The sequence below is a fragment of the Peromyscus maniculatus genome, chromosome 3 (assembly GCF_049852395.1).
Source record: "Peromyscus maniculatus bairdii isolate BWxNUB_F1_BW_parent chromosome 3, HU_Pman_BW_mat_3.1, whole genome shotgun sequence".
Classification (NCBI taxonomy): domain Eukaryota; kingdom Metazoa; phylum Chordata; class Mammalia; order Rodentia; family Cricetidae; genus Peromyscus; species Peromyscus maniculatus.
The window spans coordinates 128,531,731-128,551,260 of NC_134854.1; the positions used below are offsets into that span (position 1 = coordinate 128,531,731).

The 19,530-nt window shown below is 37.9% G+C and overlaps 1 protein-coding gene and 1 pseudogene across 6 annotated transcripts in view; both read left to right on the plus strand.

Moving 5' to 3' along the window:
* Nucleotides 1-19,530, plus strand: part of Cntn4 (contactin 4) — a 1,007,992-nt gene that overhangs the window by 540,497 nt on the left and 447,965 nt on the right. The gene's annotated exons all lie outside the window — the stretch shown is intronic.
* On the plus strand, nucleotides 17,470-18,353 carry LOC121828075 (tRNA N(3)-cytidine methyltransferase METTL6 pseudogene; annotated as a pseudogene).

Below are 19,530 nucleotides of genomic sequence, written 5' to 3' on the forward strand. Positions count from 1 at the left end.
CTGGAGGGAAAATATTCCCATCATCCAGGTACAGCTTTATTTTCTGTTTCTATTATCTCAAGTCTTTCAAAGTTGTTTAGCTGGGAGAGTGTGGCTGTTAGGTCATAATTTTAAGATGATTGGCATCAGAAGAGCATTCCATTCAATCATGACAGAAGGGGAAGTGAGGTAGCATCTGGTTGTAGGGAGGCAAGCTACATGTTTCAGTATACTTTTGCACACTGACAGAAGAATGTTTCTCTTACTGAGTGTAAGACATGAAGGAGCAATCTCCTTCTCTATGAAATGTTTTCTGTATTGATCAGACACTAATAACACACCACAGACTATCAAGGGTGCAAGTACTTCCACCCTCTCAGCCAGTCCACAAAATGCTGTGGTGAATAAGCTTTGCCTTGTTCTTTCTCAACTCTGCCTAGAATTTATGGCTTTAACCCTTTGAATATTTTAATCTCTTGTATCTGACTATGCCTATACCTGGTGCTTCCCTCCTTCCCATCACAAATAAGAATATCTCTGCAAATTTATACCTATGTAGGAACACATGGGCCCTGGGCCCTTAGGAGCTGTGAAAAATTGGAGGTAAATCAGCCTTTCACTAGATTATATTAATTTAAACCATTGATACCAGGGAAGTGCCAGGCTACATGAAATCATTTCACTTCTCGCTTAATATAACTTGCAGTGAGCTCCTCATATGATAGTCATTTGCAACTGCAGATACTCTCGCAGTTATTGAGTCTAGGGAAATCTAACTTGTGGGAACAGAATGGCATCAAGTATCAACTCCATACCTTTGTTCTACTCATGAAAGATTCAGCTGTAGAAAATAAACACTGCTGCCAGTTGAGTGTAATCCTTTATAATTGCTTGGATTTAAGTGAAGACCCTGTTTACACAAGAATGTCCTTGTAATGGAGTAAGTAGGATATTAGAAATTTTGGAAATGTAATTTACATAGCTATATGTATACCTCTAGATTCTGCAGCTGCCTTTCCTTCTCCATGTCATCATCCCTATTTTGAAACAAAGCATTTTAATCCCTCTATACCTCTGTTCAATATTATGATTGTTGAGGCATCATTTTTCTTTGTGGTTTCTTTCCTGTGTTTTGAATGAAAAGAGATTATATACTTTAAAAGAATAAAACTTAATCATGAAATAAAACTGAGTTGGAATTTGGCTATAAGAAGTACATATTTGAGCACATATGTGTGACTGGATCTTATCAAGTCTTCATTTCATCCTCTATAAAATAACAAAAAAAAAATAATACCAGTCTTATGAGGTGGTTTGGAAGGTTGAGAAAACTCCTGACAAATTCTTAACAGGTTGTTAGATCCATAAATTTCTCAATAAATGTTAACAGTTCCCTCTTCTTCCCCCATTTATCCTCCACTTACCACTAATGTATATAAAATGTAACATGCACCATGGCAACTGGTCTGAGTCTGCCTAAGCACATTACAGAAGGGAATTTTCCATTTATATGCATTTAACTTGAACATTTATAATCAACTTTTTCTCAATAGGTTGTGATGGTAATTATACTTTACAAAATATTTTGTAAAAAAAAAATACTCCATATATATGGCTATTTGAGTCCAATTCAGGTTAAGTGTCTTGAAAGACTAACATCTCCTCAGGCATCTTTCATTTGCCCTGGACAGTCCTGCACTAGGCTATCATGGGCTATGACACTCTTGTAATGTCAGAACTCTGGATCTACTCTGCAGAATTGAAGCCTCACTGAGTATTTGTATACAGAGAGCTCTCAAGAAGGGGCCTTTTGCTTGGTGGATGAGTGAGGCTGCTTGATTTCCATCTGACTTTTAATTGTTAAAAAAAAATCCTTCTGTAAGAACATCTTTGTTCTATATGTCTGTGATATTTTCTTTCAAAATCTTCTGTTTTTCTGTATGTACTCTACTCAATATGACAATGTGTGGCAATATAGTTTTTACCTTTTGATAAACAGTAACTTCCAGATGGAAATCCAACTAAAAGCATAAACTGAAAGTATAGCTCCCATTGGACAAGAAAATAGACTTCACTCTTCAGGGTACCATTGTTAGACAGGTAAATAAATATAAACAGTTACATTGGGGGATGTGCGCAGAGTCGAATCCTCCTTCAGGCAAAATGATTTATTAGAGGTAGGATAATGATGGAGTCTGACATAAAGACTTTAAAATACCTGAGGAGAACAAAGTGTATTCTTTTAAGTTTTTTTCTTCTTTTAAGATTTATTTATTTTTATGTGCATTGATATTTTTGCCTGCATGTACATCTGTGTGAAGGTGCCAGAATCTCTGGAACTGGAGTTACAGGCAGGGGTGAGCTTGGAATTGAACCGGGATCCTCTTGAGGAGCAGCCTGTGCTCTTAACTACTGAGCCATCCCTCCAGCCCCTTAAGTTTTTGTTTTTAATGGAGAGGGGAGATAGGACAAAGGAGGGGTGAAAGGAGAAGAGAAGAAAAAGAGGGGTGGAGGAGGTATTGTGCCCAAAGAAATAGATCCAAGGTCCATGGACATGAACAAAATTAGGCTAAGAGACATAGTGGTCTTTGAGGTCTAGGCTTAAACAGTTGTTTGGAAAGTCCCAAAGACATTTCTGGATTAGAGGCCTATGAAAAATTCCACAGAAGAGTTGCAGAAGTTAAAATCCGACTTACACATTGAGTGTGTTCTTTCACTGCCTGCAGCCTTCTCCCATGACTCTTTCTAGGAATGACAAGTTCTCCACTTCTATGACATGACACAAACATGGTGTAAATCTTAGCAATACTAGAAAATTGCACAGAAGCCACAGAACAAAATACAAAACACAAAAGTGGAAAGCACTCATTACTTGAGAGATTTCTAATCTTTCTTTTAAATGAACTACAATTAGTAAAATGTGTTCAGTTATGACTATTCTTTGTTACTTCTGCATCCAATGGAAGGATTCTAAGAGTAAAGAATTGAAACTAAATAGAACAAATAAGTTTCAGAGTAAAGGAAATGATTAAAAAATGTACAACAAGTTGGTCATCATGGGGCAAATGTATTATTATTTATTTAATGTTTTAATAAATGTCAAGCTTTTGGGGGGAAATCTATATGTGTTGCATTAGACAATCAAGGTGGGTATTGATTTACCCAATTACAGATGAACCACCAGAGGCTCATAGAGCTCAGCACCTCATCCCCTATCACACAGTTGATATGAAAAGGTTAGGGTGTTCTGATTCAAAGCCAGTACCCCTAACAATCACATGATTTTGTGTAGAAAATGGGCGAGAGGCCAGTGAGTGGAGCATGTCACTGGTTTTTCTCTATTACCCAACATGCATTCTGTATATACACTTAGTAAAGTGTTATTTTGTTGTCTTAGCTACCAAGTAGTAAATACCTGCAAAGAAATGAGTAGGATAAAGAATCATGTCAGTTCCACAGGGTAGATTGGCTGGCAAGTTTATAAATGGTGCAAAGCATTCTGGAAAGCTACTTCTCTGCTCACTGAAGCATGACAGAACCCCTTCATCTCCTGCTTAGTTAATGCTGATGCTATGATGGGCTTGTGAACACTAAACAGTAACTGTTTCAGGTACCCTTTATTGAGACTCATTCTCTTTTATTTCCATTTTTACACTTATGTTTTCCTTTCTGATTTCCTAGCCTCTTGTTTTGCCCATTCATGGTCCATATATTTTTGTCATTTTAACTCCTCGTCTTGAAGCTCAGCAATCATTTCTGAGTTTTATGGATCACTGCACAGATATTCTGGTAGTGTGCTATTAATCCTTCTCCAACCACATGGCAGTTTTACCAAGACTTCAGGATAATATTCAGCTCTCCCCGTGGAACTTCCTCCTGCAGTGTAGGCAAGGGGGGGGGGGCGTTGGGAAGGTCAGAGGATAGGTAAACATAAATCAGGTGTGTGCAAACAAGCATGATGAATTCTAGTTCCCAAAGTGCTCTGCCTTTTGTCAGACTTATATATTGGGAGAGAGGGCTGCGTGAAATGAATGATGATCATAAAGTTATTCCCTGGTGAAAGAACAAGCATAGAAATAACTGCAGTGACACAGAAGCCTGGATACATTGAAGGCTTGAGAATACAAAGTGGAAGACAACAGTATCCTTGGCAGCTGGGATGAGGCAGGGAAGGTAAAAGGAGCAGCTTGGCATCTCCCGTCTGAGAGACCAGATCAGTCACTAGGAGGTAAACTGGGAGAGCTTCTGTAAGATACAATACATCATGATGTCTTGACAAGGCTCACAGGTAGAAAAAAACAAAGCAAACACTTGGGTTCACTAATCATTCACTGAAGTTTAGTATTCCTTCAATTAAAATTAGATAAATATTAAATTGTGACAGGTTATAATGGCTACATAACCAATAGGAGTCACTGACATTCATATATCAATTTAGTACAAGTATTTTAAAGTATCATATGTTCACTACACTTAAAATTTGAGGTTCACCTAACTTGTCATTAGAAACATTTAGTAGTAGTAGTAGTAGTAGTAGTAGTAGTAGTAGTAGTAGTAGTAAATCTCAGAACTTGTACCTATTAGGCAAATACTCTGTACCCCAAACCAGAACACACAAATGATTTTTCACAATATTTAAAATGTTTTTATAATTGTATTTCTGTGCAAATGCTTTCTTTTGTAATTCTACAGGTTATTATTCATTAATAATAAAAATATTATTCTAAGGAACAGGCACAAATCCAAGAGAGTTTACTACTATCACCATTTTCCTAAACCAATATTGTTTCTAACTGTGTTCTAAATATTTATTACCACAGGTAAATGTAGCTCTCACCCCTTATCACGGAAGCTTTTTTTGTGTATGGAGACTGTTATGGAGATCTACAGCTGATCAAAATGCAGAGAATAAGGGACTGTGGAGTGTCCAACCACATTTAATACACCTTCAATGGAAACCCAGCACCTAAGGTTCATGGGAAATTGGAGGTATAGCAGAAAGATTGTAAGAACCAGATGACCAAGTTGCCTTTATTTAGGGTCAAAAATGCACCCATGAAATTTCCACATTATGGCTGCCCAAATAAGGCTAGCATAATGACAATACCGGTTGGCATGCCAACATGGATAAGGGAAATTCTACATGACCTAATCCCTGGATGAAAATCTACAGGTGGTCTATGGTTGCTAAAAGGGAGAGAATTAGCTTCTTCCAGGGATGAACTCCTACATAACCATGGAAACACATACATATAAGGATTGAAAACTGAACACAGTTGATTGCAAATGCATGTGTGCAATTGTGTGTGTGTGTGTGCATATGTGTGTAATGGTATAAATAAAGAAAATATCATAATTTTGGAGAGAGAAGTGGTAAACACAGGAGGAGTTTGAAGGGGGGAAGAAATGATATAAATGCAGTGCTCGCGTGTAGTTCTCAAAAAATACCCATAGGTTTCAATAAAGTACAAAAATGATCCAGAGAAGAATAAGTTAAGACAGTTTGTGGTTTTCTCCTTGAGATCCAACTTTTTAAGGATTTAAAACCTTTCAAATTGCTTCAGAAAAAAATCTGCTTTGGTAAATTCAATATAGGTCATATTGGCAACAATCATTATCTACCATGAACAAATAATCATGTATGACACTGAGGAGAGAGCTCAGCGAGTAAAGAGCTGGCTTTGTTAGCATGAGGACATGGGTCAGATCTCTAAAACACAAGTAAAAGATGGGTGTGCTGGTGTAGCAGGTGCCTGTATTGGAGATCAGGATACAGTGAGACAAGCGAACCCCAGAGCCTTGCCAGTTAGGTAGCTTCACTGAAAAGGCAGCCTCCGAGTTCAGAAAAAGACTTGACTCAAAAATGACATGGTGAATGATTAAGAAAGAGACACTCAGTGCCAATCTCTGGACTCTGAACATACATATAGGAACACATAGCTGTATACACACGTGTACCCACATAGAACACACCACACCCAAAATTTAAATTATACTAATGATTTGACAATAATACTTTAACTGTCCTGGCCAACGCTTACAGTGTAATGTGGAGCCCACAATGTGGATTCCTCAGCCCACTTTCTTTTCCTCTTGGCTTGTACAGAGAGAGGTTTCATTAGGGTTGCTTTTTGGCCTGGCAGTTGAAATTCTGGGGTCTCAATTTTAGCTTCATTTTTTAAATTAACGGTGTGACTGGATAATTGTTTCCTCTGTAAGCCCCAGTTTCCTCATTGGAAAAGTAGGAATAATAATGTACTTACCTCACAGGATGATGGTATGGGCTAAATGAAATAAAGAAGATGATTTAAAGCACTAAATGCTTAGTAAGTTCTGAATGTGTCCTCACTGGTATTGTCTTCTGAGCACAGACTAATTGTATACTTCATGAAAATTGTGGGCCACCACTGTAGCCACCCTCCTGAGGGTCCTTGAAAACACACAAACACACACACACACACACACACACACACACACACACACACACACTTATACATTTACCTGTCTTTCAGGAAGACATATGAGGGGTCTTCTGTGACCCAGTGCATCCTGATTCCTTCCTCATATAATGGCTTATTTCCTAATCATCCTGTACTCTGTTTAAATTATTTTCAGCATTCCATCAATATGTGAGTGCTTATAAATCATGCATAAGACATCAAGAAGAACATTATAACACTTTAAGCAAATCGTCCTTAACGTTGCAATGTCTAGAACACTTTTCTTGAATCCCATTCTTGTCTGTCCTCTCAACTGAAACTACTAATAGTATCATGAATATTGTTTTCATTATTTCACTGCTTGCTTTTACACTTTTGTCATACCACTCTCCTTATAATTTGTGTAAATGAAGTTACACAGAATTCTGACTTGCTGCTACATTCAAATTCTTGAGATGCAGCCATGCAGTTAGAACTGGATCAGATGCACTCAAGTTTTGTTTATTGATCACTATTCCTTTAATAAATATACCATAATTTATTACCCACTTCATGTTTTTGAAATGTGTGTATGTATGTGCAGTGTCAATGTATTTATGTATGTTTGCACATGTGAGCTGTACATTTGTGTGTGCATACACGTGTACTGGCATGGATGTGCTGGTGGGATGTGTGCATATGGATGTGTAGGCTTGAGATTGACATTGAATGTCTTCCTCAGTCAATCTCCAACTTGTTATATATATTGAGGCAAGGTTTGTCACTAAAGACAGCATTTACCACTTTGGCTAGTCTAGCTAGAGAGCTTTCTCCAGGGATTATCTGTCACTATCCCCTGATCACTGGGATTACTATTGGGAAAATCCTCTTGGATTTTCACTTAGGTTCTGGGTATCTCAACTCTAGTCCTCACATCAACACAACAAGTGCTTACCCCACGAAACCACCTCCTCAGCTCCAGGTAGCCACTTACTGTGAACACCATCACGCATGTCTCATGCTATACCTGACTGAGAAATAGCATTGACATATCATGATATATTTGAGTCTTCAGCTTCCAAAAATATATAATTAAATTGCTTTTTACATTATTATTCTTGTTACACTCTTGCTATCAGTGTCCAGTTTTTATTTAGTTCTTTCACATCCTTGCTACTACTCTATGTTTTGTATGTGTCCATCAGCTGAGCTTGAAATGATATCTGTTTGATTTTAAATAACATTTTTATTTTTTTATTGATTAGCTAGTTCCCTTCTGTGTGCTGCCTATTGGTACTGTAGTATCTCTTTTCAGTATTGGTTAGACTCTCCTTACTTTAGGGTATTGTGTAATATGGGCTATTATCTTTAAGCAATTCTGTCCTCTCCTAGCTTCTCTTAGTCTTATTCCACTCTTCAGAAGAGTAGAAATTCTTAATTTTAAATAAATGAACCTCTGAAGCTTTTTCCTTAGGATTGTGCTTTGTGTCTTGTTTTTTTTTTTTTTAATCCTAAAATCTATTTTTTTTTCCTCTTAGAAGTAAACAGACCAAATATACCTTGTATCTTTTAGGAAGAAATAATTATGATTCAAGAAAAAAGGGGTTGACTTGGCTTTGAAGAAGTGATTGTTGTTACATAATTAATCTATGGCTAAACTATTATTAAACTCCCAAAATTTAGACATATGTTAAACTAATAAAAGTGTGAGTTCCTGTGGTATTTCCAACTGATTTAACTTAAAATCTATGGTTATTTTGTTTTGGATCAAAAGGACTCTATTCTAGAATAGAAAAGTAGTTGCCATGGAGAAACAGTATATCAAAGCTTCTACATCTGGATAGCATTTCTTACATTTTCCATGTCGCAGGGATGTTATTCAAATGTGATATATAATAGTATATCTGTGTTTCATGTTATAATTCTATTACTCATTCTGTTCATAGTCTATTTGCTCAAATAATCTATTTGTTTCTCAGCCCCCCCCCCCATCTACTGAACATTATTTGCCTTGTAATTCATCCTTTTAGCCTGAGTGTGCTATGGGGGTGGGTTGATATACCCAAACACTCCAACCTAACTGAGCTTGGGGAAATTTGAAAGATGGTGAAGCCACATCAAAGCAGCCTGAGATGAGTTAGACACCTTAAGATGAAGGCACAGACTGAATATTGCATCTTTGTAGGGAATGTAGTTATAACAGAAATCTTAAAAGTTCTCATTAATAAAAAACAAACCTGAAGCCAGGTATTGGGGTGAATACTGGAAGATCAGAGAAGCAGAAAAAGCCACAGCCACCTCACCTTGCCAATTCCTCAGCTGATCCTGTTTCCTCAGACTGGAAGCCTCTGAGTCCTCATCCAGAATGAATCTCAGCTGAACTGTTGCTCAAAAGCCTAAAAGCTTAACCAGGCTTTAGTTTCTCGTCCCACATCTTAAATGCCTTTCTGCTTTCTGCCATCACTTCCTGGGATTAAAGGCTCTTGTTACTATGCCTAGCTGTTTACAGTGTGGCTTTGAACTCACAGAGATCCAGGCAGATCTCTGCCTCTGGAATGCTAGGATTAAAGGCTTGTATGCCACCATTTTCTGGCCTTTATGTCTGTCTAGTGGGTGTTCTGTTCTCTGACCCCAGATAAATTTATTGTGGTGCATGATATATTGGGGAATACAATATCACAACATGCAATTCTTTTCATACTGTTTACATGTAGTCGATGTCTTAAAAGCATGCTTTGTTAGGCTGGAGAGATGGATTTGTGGTTAAAGCACTTGTTGTATAAGTATAAGGAATGGGGTTCGAATCCCCAGAACCCATGGAAATGTCAGGTTGTGTGTGGCAGCACACCTTTAATTCCAGCATCAGAATGTGGAGACAGGCAATTAGCTGGCTAGCAAGACTAGCCCTATCATCAAGCTCTGGCTTTTATTGAGAGACCTTGAATAATCAATGAATAAGGTGTGAGAACAATCAAAGATGATTCCTGACATCAACTTCAGGCCTCCACATGTAATGGTACAGAGATACATGTGCACCCACACACATGTGACCATGTGCATGCACACACATGTACAGCATATACACAAAGACAATGAGAATGTAGAAAAAAATGCCCTCTATTAAGATGAGAGCTACTTAGTTTTGACTTATATTCTATGAATTCTTCTATATTAATTTCATTCACTTTTAGCATACCATCTCATTAAGTTGTCACATTTTCTTAAATATGTTTGATCCTTTCTTAATCTGCTGACCACAGGGTAGCAGTAGACTGTTTACCACAAAGTTCTGTCATCTGTTTGAGTTACATTGCTATTAGGTCTCATGTGTCTTACTCATTTTTATTTTCAAAAATATATTGGAGTTTATTAATCTAAACTAATCCACTGGGAATTTTAAGATAATTATAATATCTAATATATTAATTTTAATCAAGAATATTGGTTTAGTTTTTCCATATTTGTAAAGTGCTACTTACCATGTTTTCTGCCCTTGTTGAAGTCTCCTGGGCTTGACATTTTGTGTATATATTGGTAAGGGATTGACTTTATGGTTTAATTTGGGAAGTGGCTGAAAGGCCCTCTGTATTAAAATGTTGCTTCTTTACCTGATGAAGACCTTGAGTATCACTAGCTGTTGCTTCCTAAGCGGCCGGAACCATCTTCCCTCCAGCCCTTCCTGATAAAACACAAGTGGCATCAAGAAGGCTTCTGGCCGTATGATGGATTTAGTCAGTATTCTTCTCAGCTAAAATGAGTTCATTCTGTGTGTTCCAAGGTACCATCCCAGCTAAGTGAGAATTTCACAACAGAGAAGGCTTGTGAACTTCTGGGTAGTGGGCACCTAGTCATCAGGAAAATGGTGTAAAGGACACACCTGGGATTTGGGAAACTGGAATAGGAAACATTAAGAATAATGTCTGGGAGACCTACTTTGCTCTGAACTTGGGTATGAAAGAAAATCTGTAAAAGCTTTGATTCATGAGAATATTTTTTTTTATTCAGGATATGATGTAATTCATTTCTGATGTACCTGGATATCAGTCTAAGTGACTATTGAGAGAATTTCCAAATTTCTCTGATTGCCATCAGTAGACAGTGATGAAGTGGATTTTCCCCCTCCACGCTTTATCAGTGTCAGTTAAATGAGAATAAAGCTCTCTCTGCTCCCAAAGTGGAAAGAACTCAGATCTGAATCTTCAGAAATCAGTCTAACACCCTGCAGTTCTGTGTCTGATTTGAAGACAGTGGCAGCCATGTTTCTAAAAGAATACTAATTTAGTGGTCAACTTGAAACTGGACAGCACCAAAAATTTTATATTTCATCCAAAAATTTTTCCACCTCTGAATTATAAAAATCTAGATGTAGATATTTTTAAATAAGAACTAGAGTAATCTTAAAAAGAAAACCTATAAGATAATATTCCTTTTTAAAAATTGCCCTAGCACCAGGTTTCTCTCTATCCCCATGATATCTCTCTCTATCATGGTATCTCATTCACTGCTTTCCCACTCCATCCCTCTTCCAGCTCAACCATCATATTCCCTTATGTTCTCATCCCCTATCCCCTACCCAGAGAAAAACCCTGTGCTAGGAAAGTTGCCAGGAATCCCCAAGGATGACCCCAGCTTGGACTACTAGAAATAGTGGAGAGGGTGCCTGAACTGAACTGGCTTACCCCGGTGATCAGACCAGTGAATATTCTAACTGTCATCACAGATCTTTTCTCCAATGACTGATGGAAGCAGATGCAGAGATCCACAGCCAATCACTAGGCAGAGCTCCAGGAGTCCAGTCAAAGAAAGAGAAGAGGGATTCTATGATCAAGTGCATCAGGATCGTGATGGGGAAACCTGCAGATATGACCAAACCAAAGTAGTAGGAAGTCATAAAAGGTGGATCAATGGCTGTGGAGCCTTCACAGGACTGGATGAGGCCCTCTGCATGGCAAGACAGTTGGGTAGTTTGATCTGCTTGGGAGGCAGCCTGGCAGTAGGATCAGAATCCATCCCTGGTACAGGAGTGGGCATTTTGGAGCCCACTGCCTATGATGGGGCACCTCATCCAACCTTGAGGCAAGGGGAAGGAGTTGGATTTGCCTCTACTGGATGTACCTCCCCATGGGAGACCTTGACTGCTTGTGTGTTGGGGGGGAGTTGGGGTTTGGGAGGAGAACATTAGGGGGCAGGGGAAGGGGAGAAGGGGATCTTTGATTGGTGTGTTAAATGAATGAAGAAATTTTCTTAATAACATTTTTTTAAATTCCCCACTGTGACTAATACAGTAGCTGTGATACAGGTAAAATTGGGGTTTCCTCTTGGGGTTCTTAGTCTCAATAAAATAACTCAAGAGTGGACTCTAACAGGAGCTCAAGAACAATTTCATTTGAGTCTCAAAATAAAAAATCCAAGGGAAAGCTCTAGCAGCGGCCTGGAGGAAGACAATGTAGGAAAGCAAGAGAAAGGCCATGTGTGAGCTGACATGGAGAGCAGACATGAGGCAGACAGACAGTCACAGGGTGGGGAGGGAGGCCGTATGTGAGCCAACATGGAGATCAGTCATGTGGCACACAGACAGTCACATTATGGGGAGAGAGGCTTGAGAGAAGGAGTAATGTAGCTTAAGATGTTGGTGGGAAAGCCCAGGATTCAGAAAACAATGCTTAGAAAACACAAAGAAAAACACTGTGTTTCTCTGAATAATACAGAATTGTGGGCAAACTTAGAATGCTACAAGGCTATTGCACTAGGGTCAGGAACCCTGTGAAGGAAACTGTCCTGTATATCATTAAAGAGATCATTATTCCACCCATCTCTTTGGCATGGTAAAGATGAACCTGCTTTCCTCGGAATGGTCACTTACTAAAATGACCAGGCACAACTGAAATATTATGTTTCCAGCCAGACAAAAGATTTTATCATCTAACCAGTTTTTCACTCTATCAACTAATTGTTAGAATAAGAATACAAATGTGGCTACTGTATGAATTCATAAACATTTAATTTTGAGCAATTATGTGAAATTGTGGCTAATAAAAATTATCTAAAATAAGCTTCGGTTACAGGTTGAAGTGTATCGCCTACCAACTTAAATCTCTAGCCCAAAATATGAATGTATTTGGAGACAGGACATTTAAAGGGGAAATTAAAGTTGAATGAGGCCATAGTGTATGGCTATAGCCTATCCTGAAGACAAAATACACCAAAGATACACAGAGATAAAAAAGTTTTATAAGGACGTGGACATTTAAGTCATGGAATTTAAAATCACCAATGAATGGTATCAAACCTTGTGGTAATAATAGTAGAATGTCTATGTATATATGTATGTGTGTAGATAGCACTGTACAATGATGCGTGTGTGGAAACCATAGGACAACATGGGGAAGTTGATTTTATCATTCTAGTATGTGAGTCCTGGGCTTGAACTCAGTTCTTTAGCCATGGCAGCAAGCACCTTTATAAGCTGAGCCATTCTGTAGGGCTACATCTAGCAATTCTGTCAGCACTTAGTATATACTAACCAAGTTTCAAGATCTCTATGCCTTGTAGTTCTTCTAACATCACACATACTAGAGATTATCAGTGGCTTTGTTTTGGGTGATTGAAATAAAGTGAATTGTCCAGCTCAAGGTTGTTATGCCAACACAGGTCAAACCAGGATTTAAAAAAGAACAAACACTGTCAGTCACAAAGCTACACAATCCTAAGTATTTAAACAGTGATTGCTGATAATGGCTAAAGAATTGCGAGTGATAAGCATATATTTGATTTAGGATGTACAGAATCTGGGTAACAAAAAGGATGTACATTGTTTATCTTCATCATCTAAAGAATGTTTTACGATACTGAAATCATTAGTCATTTGAACTTGGGGGTCCATTTTTAGAAGTCTTTGTTAGTCATCCATCAAGACTGGCACCATAGTTCAGACCTCTAATACTGCTCACACAGAACCCAAGGTAACCAGCAGCCAGCCCCTTTCCAGAAGGAAAAGTGTAGAATAATCACTGCCTTTGCCTGCTCACTAGACATTGTTTCCTCTAGTCAGTTTGCTTTGTGGATAATCTCCTAGAGTTCTTTATCATACCTCACAAGTTATATTCAGTGATATTATCCCAAGTTCTGTGTCTGCACATATTTAATACACAGACAAGTCAGTATATTGCCTAAGTAAGCTTTGAGGATTTTAACTTAATGGATATTCAGGCCACAAACACATTGATTTCTCCCTTTTACAAAAAAGATCCAACTTGATTTAGGGGGTTAAGTTCACTGTAAAAATGAAATGTATCTTTTCACTAGAATGAGACTTTTCTAGTGTCTTCTTTTATATTAAATTTATTAGTGGTAATGATGTAATTGTAAAAACAGTTATATCAGAGACATCATATCGGCAGTCATCCAGACCTCTAACAGACTAAGAAAATAGAAGCATTGTGTTCATAACACTGCTGCTATGAGGTTAATTCAGAAAGTCACTGGGTCTTTGCTCTTGACCTCAAAATCTACCCTTCACCCTCATGAGAAAGGAGAAAAGGGGAAAACAGATTTACTTTGTCACTCTCTGGAAATAAAAGGTGAAAATGAGATACTCAGAATTAAGTAATATAGTGGAAACACATTTTTTCTCTTTTCAGTCCCATTTCCTTTTGATCCTGTTGATAGTGCAGGTAAAGAAATGCTTTTCTGCTCTCTACAAATGATATCCTACCTCCTTGCAATCATTAGTTTTCATGAACAGATGAACACAGTGGTTGGGAAATGATTTAAATTGTTTCTGAGTTCTTTGGAGGGTCTCATGCAAATTCATTAGTAACTCTGGAACTGTCTAGTATGCATTTAAGTAATGAAAAATGTATTAGTTTCACTACACAAATGTATTAGCTTCCACTCTGTAGTTAAATGAAAAATGTATTAGCCTCTATGTATCAATGTATTATCATTCACTCGGTGGCATATTCTCTTAGATGACTTTCCACAGATCTAGTCAGTAATACAAACACTGCTTAAAGACTCAATGCTGGAGAGCTGTATTCTTTAAAAACATATTCTTAAAAACATTAAATTTTTTTGTTTCTAAAATAAAATCAGTGGTAGCTTTGTGTAGGATGCTGCTAATATATAAATAATTATACTCATTAACCTTGAGATATATTATTTTAATTCAGAATTAGGAAAAAGGAGAGATGGCTCAAGGGTTGAGAGCACAGGCTGCTCTTGCAAGACGACCCAAGTTTAATCCTGAGCAACAATATGGTGGCTCACAATCATCTGCAAGTTCATTCCAGGGGACTTGATTGCCTTCTTTTGCCCCATCCTGGCACCATGAGCAACCATGGTGTACATATACACATGCAGTAAAACATCCACACACACATAAAAAAAAAAAAAAACCAAAACCTTTCAGAGTTGGGATTGAAGATTTTCCCAGAGAAAAGGCACGGCATTAACTGTTCAATTATTGGAGGGAATCAATTTTTCAATGAGTAAATATGGGTCTGCAAGATACAGATCTCTTGAGCCCTCTGAAAAGTGTTGTTTTTCCATTAGTCATTTTACTTTTCTGGTAGACAATGTGGCTATACTGCATCTAAACTAGAACCCATTCACTCTTTACATACCTATTCCAGTTCTTTCACCCTGAGTAAATTCAAGTCTCCTCTTTCCCACATTCCCTTGAAAATTAGCTTGTTGAATTTGTTGGATTAATCTGAAAATCTTCAAACAAATATAAAAATGATAATGATAATAATAATAATAATAATAATAATAATAATAATAATAATGTGGAAAAAGCTAGGACAGTATGTGCTGTGTTTGGATACATCCCCTGAAATTCATGGGTGGAAATTGAAAGCCCAGCAGTGAGAAGAGGACCCTTAAGAGATGACTGTTACATATGGGCTCTGCTTTCATGTGCAAACTGCATCATTATGGTAGGAAGGAGTTTATTTCTGTAAGACTCGTTTGTCTACCCTCTTCTGTAGCCCATGTCTGTGTGTCTTACATGCTCTTTCTCTTCTTTCTTCTGCCATGAACTGACACAGCAAGGAGGCCTTTACCATATAGGACCTTGCATATCCCATTTTTCAAATCTGTAATATGCAAATTCTATTCATTGTAAATTACCCTTTCTTTCTTGTTGTTCTAAGAAGGTAAAATGAAATAAGATAGAATGATATAGTAAATTTTAATTTGATACTGAAGTATTTTATGATAATTTTTCTCTTACAAGTTTTTCTAATGATTTTTCCCCTGTCATTTTTTTCTTGTTAAATAGTATTTTGAAAAAAATAATATTTAATGAGAGGGAAAGGTATGCTGTCAGTGCATATCTGCATTCACTTTCATGAATCCTTGTAATATGTTTCCACCATAAGTACTGCTTTCTTCACAATGAAATAACTAGATGCCAATTCTCTGCCCCTCTGTCCTGCAATTAATTTTGGAAACTTCCATAGGTATGACATATATGCATGACAGAAGGACTTGATACTTGAAGGCACCACTCAGCATCTGCTATACTCCTTTCCCACTCAGTTTCTTCTGGCATGTTCAGAGCTTGCTTAAGTCCGGAATCTTGACAGGAGCTGCCAACCCTCATCAGGAGAACGGGGATAAGCAAACTCATCTATATCTGTGTGCTCCTGAGGCATCGGAATACACTCTATCTTTTCTCCATACTCTTTTTCTGAGCAACATGGTGTGTCTATTAAAATTAGGCTTAGAAGACAAAATGTTTAAAGCCTTTAGAGACTGTACAAACATTTTGCAAGAGACTTACACCATTGTAGAGATTGTCTTACCTCAAATGAAATAAAATAACAGAAATTGCTTATCTCCACACCATATGAATTAACTTGACAAGAAGTAGTTTAGGAAAAAAATAGTCTTTCTTAATGCATCTTGTTATTGGGCAATATGCAAACTCCCCAGCTATTCACGTTTGTTTATTGCATTATAACTACTCCTACCTTTCATATCAACAATTGGAATGCAAACAAGCTTATAAATACTAACAGGATCACAAGCATAGGCTTTTATAAGTATCAGATTTTATGGATGCTATTTCCATTTCCATTTCATTTGAAGGACAAAGCAAGATTATCTCAGGTGTGGTTGTTTTAGAATTAGCAGTACTCCCATACATATATTTATACATACATACATACATACATGCATACATACATTAAAGCATTTTATATATTTCTTGACAGTTCAATACATATTATAATGTATTTTGATCATATATTTCCCCTCTATTTCCCCTCTCCCTCTCATCCTGCCCAATCCAACAAGTGGCCTCTCTCAGCTTTGAGTCATAGATGGATAGATAGATAAATAGATAAATAGATAGATAGATAATTATAGAGTCCACTAGTGTACATTGACAACCTGCCTGTAGCCACACCCCATCCCAAGCAATTATCATTCACTAATAGTTCCTTAGCTAGTGCAGGGTCTTCAAGACTCCCTTCCCATCAATTTGCATCAGATTTTAATCATTTGTAAATATAGTGTGTTATTTGCAATTACTTTAGAGTTTTAAATTTTTTTTTTTTTTTTTTTTTTTTTTTTTTTTTTTTTTTTTTTTTTTTTAGTGAGCTGGTATCCTCTTTTGGTTTAATTCTAAAATAAGCTGTTGTTCATATTGTGTAAACTGCCTCTACTGTAAGGTCTTTGAGGAGATACATTGACTTCCTTCCCTGCTTATCGCCAGCCTGTCTGACTACCTCCTGTAAATCACCAATTCTTAGCTGTCAGCTTGCTTCTAGTCTTGACTGAAGCTTCCCCCAGGTGTGCGACTGATTGCCTTCCTAACTTCTGATCACTGCTAGACCTGTCCTTTCAGTCTCATGCCTATCACTGCCTAGATTGTTGATGTTGTTGTTGTTTGTTGTTTCATTGTTGTTATTTTGTATTTTTTTACTTTTGTTTGTTTGTTTGTTTTTCACTAAATGTTTGCTCCCTAGTTACAGAAGTTTCTCTTACTAATTCATCCTCCAACGCTTAATGTGACTTTGGCTACATGTGGAACTAGTGCCTAGAATCAAAACGCATTGTACTTTTAAACTGTCTGACCTTGAGCAAATTGCTAATCCCTTCATCTATAAAATCTGCCTCTAGGTGGATAGATTATAGGTCTTTAATAAGGTTCACATATAAACTCCAAAGCTTAGGGCACAAACATTATCAGAGTTTAACAGATGCTAACACCTGTTTTCTCCTTGTCTGGACTGCCTTCCTGCTTACAGGAAAACAAATTACCAGTCCCCTCTACATTGGTGCTCACTCTCATTTGCCTTCCAATTCCCATCTCAGTCTAGACTTAAAACCTCTCATGTTAAATAGAGGGAGAAAACTGGGAGGAAAGAGCTAGGAGCCAGAGAAGAAGGAAGACATCATGGGCCAGCCACACAGCCACACAGCAAGTCATGGAGTAAGACAAAATCCTTTATATAGCACAGAGAAATGCAAAATATTCCAGTGTGACCTCACTAGAGAGGACCTCCTTGACCATATCCCACCAGAGTCTGTGGTTGCCATCACATTGATCTTTGTGCTCTCAGCTGTTCACCCTGAGAAGACGCACCTTGTCTTACTAAATGTGTACAAGGTATTAAAACAAGGCAGAAGTGTCTTGTTCCGTGACTATGGGCTGCATGACCATTCCATGCTTAGGTTTAAAGCTGGAAGCAAACTTGGAGAAAATTTTTATGTCAGACAAGATTGAACCAGATCCTATTTTTTTTTACTGATCAATTCCTGGTGTAGCTCTTTGTGGACGCAGGTTATGAAGAAGTGGCGAATGAGTCTGTGTTTAGAGAAACGGTGAATAAAAAGGAAGGCCTGTATGTGCCATGGGTTTTCCTTCAGAGCACATTCTGGAAGCCTCCACAGGACCCAGACCCCAGCCCTGACTCTGCTTCACTTGGAAGAGAAGAGTTTTAAACTAACATAGATTTTTTTATTCTGAATTTTTAAAATTACATGTGTAATTTTTTTGTATTAAAAACAAGTGGAGACTAGATAGATGGCTTAGCAGTTAAAGTGTTAGCTGTGCAAGCCTGACCACCCAAGTGTGACCCCAGGAATCTGTCTAGGAAAAAAAAAGATGTGCTTCTGGAGAGATGGCTCAGTGGTGAAGAGCATTGGCTGCTCTTGCAGATCACCTGGGTTGATTCCCAGCACCCACATGGCAGCTTACAGCCATCTCTAACTCCAGTCCCAGGGACTGGATGGAAATGGAATGCCCTGTGCTGGCCTCTTCAAGTGGTAGACAGACATACATGCAGGCAAAACACCCAAATTAAAGAAAAAACATCCAGGTTTGGCAGTTTGAATCCATAATCCCAGCACTCCTACCTCAAGAGAAGCAGAGAGAAGAATCATCTGGAAGCTCCAGGACCAGCCCGGCAGGTGTGTGCCAGAGAAGAGACACAAGACCTGGCCTCAGAAAGTGGAGGGTGAGAACCGACTCTGGGGACTTGTTCTCTGACCTCCACATGTGCACAAATGAATAAATGAACAGTGAGTGCATGTGTGTGTGCACACAGAAAAATGAAAGTGTAAGTCAGTCGGTCCTGAAAGTCAAGTTCTGTGGTTTATCTGTGTCGTACAATTCTCTTTCCACAAAGGAAAGCAAGGAGCCAAGCGTGCAGATACACAAAACCAGTGTGCAAATCAAGCATTTGATAATAAATACATTAAAGACAATTCTTTAGTCTTACCATTTAAAAAACAAACAAACAAAAAACTCTCATGTTGTTTGGGTACTCTGATCATAGTCATGCTTTGTCACTGGCCTCATATTCGATTTCCTTGGTCCACAATGTTCATGATCCTGCTCTTCAGAGCCCTAGCACAGCTGGACCAATAAAATCTTTTCATTTAGTAGAAAGTGATCACAAGAGAAAAGGATGAGATGGAGAAAGAGAGGGCAATGGAATACATGTGACTTGACAGTAGCAGGCAGGATGGGAGACCAATTGGAGGGAGAGAAGGGACTAATAGGAGGGAGGTAAAGTCAGGAAAAGAAGAAGAACAACAAAATATCATCATATATATATTAAAAATGAAAACTGTTGCTGATGCCTCTCACTCTCCCCTCTACTGTTCTGTTCTTTGC